This window comes from Euleptes europaea, chromosome 8 (genome assembly GCF_029931775.1).
Source record: "Euleptes europaea isolate rEulEur1 chromosome 8, rEulEur1.hap1, whole genome shotgun sequence".
NCBI lineage: Eukaryota > Metazoa > Chordata > Lepidosauria > Squamata > Sphaerodactylidae > Euleptes > Euleptes europaea.
In genome coordinates, this window is record NC_079319.1 from 62247987 (window position 1) to 62254260 (window position 6274).

The window sequence follows — 6274 nt, forward strand, 5'->3', positions numbered from 1 at the left end:
AAATTGAAGGCTGTGGCTTCCTTTATTGAGTCAATCCATCTCTTGTTGGGTCTTCCTCTTTTCCTGCTGCCCCTTATCCCATGATAAGTGAGCACTTATGCAGGAGCAGGGTCACGCTGCCTCCAAATGTCTTTTAACTATTTTAATATTAGTGTGCAGATGTTAAGGGTTTTGCTGATTACTATTATTATATATTTATGTACCTCAGCTACCAAATTTGACAAGTAATATGAAATATGACTATTTTAAATAAATGTGAAGGACTGATTTATGAGATGCATGAACACATGAAGCTGCCTTCTACTGAATCAGACCCTTGGTCCATCGAAGTCAGTATTGCCTGCTCAGAATGGCAGTGGCTCTCCAGGGTCTCAGGCAGAGGTCTTTCACATCACCTACTTGCCTGGTCCCTTTAACTGGAGATGCCGGGGATTGAACCTGGGACCTTCTGCATGCCAAGCAGAGGCTCTACCACTGAGCCACAGCCCCTCCCCATATTATTAGTACCAGTAGTACATTATTTTTAACACAAACCTGAACAATCTAAGAGCACCTTTTCTTAAGGTCATTGTCAATAATGACTCCTTGGGTTGTATTCAGCCAGTTTTTTCCCCCACTCAATCTCACCTAATTGTACTCCTTACTCCAATTCCTGTTGCACATGCCTTTAATCTGTGCAGGACCCAAGATCCCCAGAGTAGCGTTTTGGTGGTCAGAGGGCATCCTCTCCCCTCCCTTTCACCTATTGGTTTTTGCCTTTTTAAGGAAGGGGTACATGTGGTGTAGTGGCTAAGAGTGGTGGTTTGGAGCAGAGGACTCTAATTTGGAGAGTCGGGTTGGATTCCCCACTCCTACACATGGGCAGCGGATGCTAATCTGGTGAACCGGGTTGGTTTCCTCACTCCTACACATGAAGCCAGTTGGGTTACCTTGGGCTAGTCACAGCTCTTTTAAGAGATTTCTCAGCCCCACCTACCTCACAGGATATCTGCTGTGGAGAGGGGAAGGGAAGGTGATTATAAGCTAGTTTGATTCTTCCTTAAGTGGTAGAGAAAGTCGGCATATAAAAGCCAACTCTTCTTCTTTTAAAACTGATGGTCTCATGTAGCTGTACACTGTTTAAGACAGCTCATTTCCAAACACATTTGAAGGGCACATGTTTTGGCATTGCTAGCACCTTCCTTGCAAATGTAAGGATTGTGAACATTTGACATTTCCACAGTAATTCCACATTTTTACACGGTGCATAAACTGAAACTCTCTAAGGAGAGCACTCTTTACAATTTAGAGCTATCTATATAATTGCCATTTTTACCGATGTAGTTGCTATCATGCATAAAACCAAATAAAAAAAGACGTCAGCCTGCAGGCAAAATGGAACATATGGAGAAAATTGAGAAATAAAACTCCTAATCTGTAATCAATTTTCATGGCCACTTCAACAATTTTTCAAGATATGTGTAGTCAGGAATAGAAAGGAAACTCGCCTTGTACAATATTCAAGATTTGTACAAAATGTTGTATTTTGGCTATACATACTATACAAGGCAAACTCTTCATGCTATACAAGGCAAACTCCAGCAATTTCATTTGCCTAATAAAAGGAACAACATACCCTAATGTAGAGCCAGCAGGAACACTTTATTATTGGGATTCCTTTTAAATGTTAATGGACTTTATCTAGAACTATCCTCCCATATTCTGTATTTCCAGGTTTCTAAACCCATTGCACCCTGGTCAATGATCCAAAAAGTCATATACATATGCAGAAGAGAACTACGCATCTAGTCACAGAATTCATCATTGCTTTCAGCACTCTCATTGCTGAAGAGGTAAGCTGCATTTTAAGTTATAATGACAAAAAGAGATTCCAAAGTCAGTACTGAAGGTCAAATAGAAGTCCCAATTATATAGAATATCTTTTAGCAAAATAAGGAAATAAAAGTGTATGAACAAAATTTGCTTTAACAAACCCTGGCTCTTGCCTTTCTTTAGCCAGCATGGTGTAGTGGTTAAGAGTTGTGGACTCTAATCTGATGAACCAGGTTGGTTTCCCCACTCCTCCACATGAAGCCTGCTGGGTGACCTTGGGCTATTCACAATTCTCTTAGCACTCTCTCAGCCCCAGCTACGTCACAAGGTGCCTGTTGTGGGAAGAGTAAGGGATTGTGATTGTAAACTGCTTTCAGACTCCTTAAGATAGAGAAAAGCAGTGTATAAAAACCAACTTTTCTTCTTCTATTCCCAAAGGAGTTTTTTCAAGTCACCCATGTTACATAAATTGTGCATTATGGAAATATTATACATTTAAATTTTTCCTCCTAACATTAATGTGCTTTCTTCGTGGTCATCATGTGGCATTCAGAAACCTACTTTAGGCATTTCCCCCATGCCATATAAAAATGCTTTTGAAATTATCCTCATCAGGGATATAGTGGACTCTGCCTTCACAGAAACATGTCTGAAGTTGCTTGCTCATGTGAAGCTAGACATACAGTTTTGTGCTCCAGAATCCTGCTTTTAACATCCTTAAAAACAAGTATAGGTCGGCATTCTGCAGCACCACCGAATGTAAGCTCTTTATGGTAAGAGGAAAGTACTAAGGAGCACAGAATAGTCAAAACAGTCATCCACTAGATTTGCATCAAAGAGAGAAGAATAGTAATCTAACCACCTTTGGATCTTGTCTGGAAACGTTGCAGCCTGTGATCTTGAAATACGAAAATTACACTAATATTTCATGGTGTACAAGCTGATCCTCCATGTAGCACTTGAATCTGAACACACTATGGCTTTTTATGCATGGCTGCTTCCCTCACCATCACTCCTCCTCCGAGTCTTTGTTTTGATTGTGCATGCCGCTTCCGATCGATCGTCAGAGGTCACCTCGCTCTTCCCCTGCGTTCCCGCATGTTTTGCCCGCGTTTTCAGGGACCTGTTTTATCTTGAATTTGAAAACGCAGGGAAAAGCAGGGGGAGAGCGAGGCGATCTCTGACGGTCGGAAATGGCATGCATATTCAAAACGAAGACCCAAAGTCGTCAGAGTGGTGATGGAGAGGGAAACAGCCATGCATAAAAGGCCTATGATGCAGTTGTGAACCACTCTCAAGAAACTACATATTTATCTCTTCCTGTAACAGTCTTCCCTGTTACTATGTATGGGTGTGAAAGCTGGACAATGAAAAACACTGATAGGAAGAAAGTAGATTCCTTTGAAATGTGGTGTTGGAGGAAAGTAACAGATACTGTGAACTGCCAAAAAAAAAAGCAAATCAGGGGGTTGTAGATCAAATCAAGCCTGAACTGACCCTAGAAGCTAAAATGACTAAACTGAGGCTGTCGTACTTTGGTCACACTATGAGAAGACAAGAGTCACTGGAAAAGACAATCATGCTAGGAAAAGTTGAAGGCAGCAGGAAAAGAGGGAGATCCAACAAGAGATGGATTGACTCTATAAAAAAAGCCACGGCCCTCAATTTGCAAGATCTGAGCAAGGCTGTTAAGGATAGGACATTTTGGAGGACACTGATGCACAGGGTCACCATGAGTCAGAAGCGACTTGACGGCACTTAACACACACATAGTCTTCCTTGTAAATCTCTCTCCCTCCTCAATGTTATTTGAAGATAGTGAAGACCACTGTATTAAAAAGGAAGGTGTATTGAACACAAAAAAGGGAAATAATGAGATAGGCAAGTAGCGCTGACATTTTCACAGCAGCTTTCCAAGGTTTAGGAATCTGATTCTGTCAATCAGAAAATTTTCAAGTTTTCCAGCAGTGAACAACTGTTAGGAAATCTCTTCTCTGTTAAGGACAGCTGCGTGTAGCCACATGTGATAGACATACTAAGAAATGAAAACAAATATTTTATATTTTATTATAGTAGAAAAACACATTTACAATTGAAGAATCCAATAACGTAGAAGATCAGAAAATCTGAGCACTTCCACCCATTCAAGTCAAAATAGCTACCCCTCTCAGCATGAAGCATTTTAAATGATAAAAATAAGTCATTCTCTTTTATACCACAAACTCTTAACTCCCTGCATAAACAGAAGCATCAGTGAAAGTACAGTTAACTAGAATGTCACATATATGGAATGAAGTGGTAAACAGATTTCCGTTTGGATAACAGCAGGTAGCTTGACCATAAACAGAATGGCAAACGAATATATTTTTAAATTGACACTGGCCAAACCACTCAAAATCAACAACACTGTATAATTTGAAGAAGTGCTAGAAGGATCTGTTCTCTTGGAATGCACACCCTTTAGACCAGGAACAGAATCTGGCTGCAACCAGTAGCTACGAGAACAAATACCTAATTAAAAATATCAAACTTAAAGAGGCATGTGCAATGAGAGTTTAAAGCCGCTCTCTAAACAAATCTGAAAAAGCAACAAATGGTACGTCACCTGAAGGCTGCCCCCCCTCCTTCCACGGAGGATCCAGACTCTAGGAAGCAGATACTGAACTCCTGAGTTTTGTCATGAAGCATTTGCAGCAAAAAACAGGAGTTCTTTCAGTAGCTGGAAGAGACCACCATCATGTGAAAAGCAAACTGTAGATACAAGACAAGACTAGAATGACATCTCAAGAATTTTGGAACCAAAAATACTTCTAGAAGGACCTTGCTCTTTGATATATTCACAACTGAAACAAAGTGGGTGACTCAAATTTAAATCATATAAAACAGATCATGCAGCCAAACTGTCACAAACATTTTTTTTTAAATGATCTATAAATGGGGAAAAAAACGCATTTCCCTCCTGGGAGGAGAGAGGAATTGTAGTTCTCATGTTTTTTCTTATGAAAAGCAATACGTACTTTCATCAAAATAATTTCTTCTCCTCAACGAAATAAAAAGTGATCCTCACTAAAAAAACAAACAAAAAAAAGCAGTATGCGTTGGCAGCATAATTTTCATCCTATTAACAACATTTCTTAAGTAAGAAGATCTTGTACATTTGGACTGCATTACACAGTTGCTTCACTTTATAGTTATTACTGGATTTTGGCTTCTACAGAGAAAGCAAAATTCTACCTTTTGCAAAACTTAACCAGTCTCTTTAGTTAAAAAAATGTATTCAAGCTTAAGTTTTCTTTAGAATACATATACACTACCTATACTGAGCTGCCTGGTATGGAGGATACCCACATTATATCAAAAAGTTATAGCGATCAACAAGCTGAAAAGCTTTTATGTTTTATATTTTTTTACAACTGAACGTGACACCACCTTAGTCCTGAAAATGAGCAGCACAGGCTTGGTTGCTATGGTAATCACCATGGTATCAATACTCCCAACACCATTTTATGACTTATCCCAGGAGATCCCAACTCTGAAGAGAGCTTAGTCTCTTTCAATGTCATGGGGAGGTATTAGAGATGACTCAGCAGCTGATAAAAATGCATTATGATAACAAACACTCCCTTTTCTAATAATGTTAACAGTGCTACAGATAATTAACTTTCCCTCCAGTCAACTGCTGGAGTCAGAGACGTCAGTGCTGATATCCATGTAAACAAGTTAATATTTGTTCAAATAGATTTTTTTTCACTGGTATACATCAAGTATGGAACAAGATTGAATGTTATGATGCACTGAATGAAAATTCACAGTGTGCACATACATCCACATAAAGTATTCGATTAATAACGCCCATGGGTTTGTCAAGTACTTGGGATTTAAGGATATTTCCTTGACACGTAAACCATGCCTTGTTTTTAAAAGAAAATACAGAAACCAATGTTTTTAAAAATCTGTAACATTTCCACTGTATCAAAAGGAGTAGGCAAATGCAAATTTAATAATTTCAAAACTTGTATTCAATGTGATTCTAAGAAAACAGCAATGCTTCTCTTCGCCAGTGCCATGAGAACTGTGTAACAGATAGTTCGGAATTTATATGTACTTGAAGGAGCGAAACAGAACTGCTTTTCAAAATCTACAATCACCAAAGTAAAAACAGGTTTGGTAACATCCTCAGTGCGTGTTCCCCAATAAAGAGTTTCCAAAGTTCAGTTCTATTTACAGATTTTACTGCAGGTTTTCTGAGATCATCCCCACTTTCATACATAGATACATATAAAGAGGAATTTTGTTTACTTTGGTCATACAGTTTAACCTCAGAAGAGGCGCCAGAAAAGGAGCATCTGTGCCCAGTGGAAGCCTGCAAACAGTAACGCTTCATCAAGACATGACCTCCATAGAAACTTGCTCATCTGTTTTTCTTTTGTTTTTTCAAATTGTTTTTTTAAACAAGCTAAGA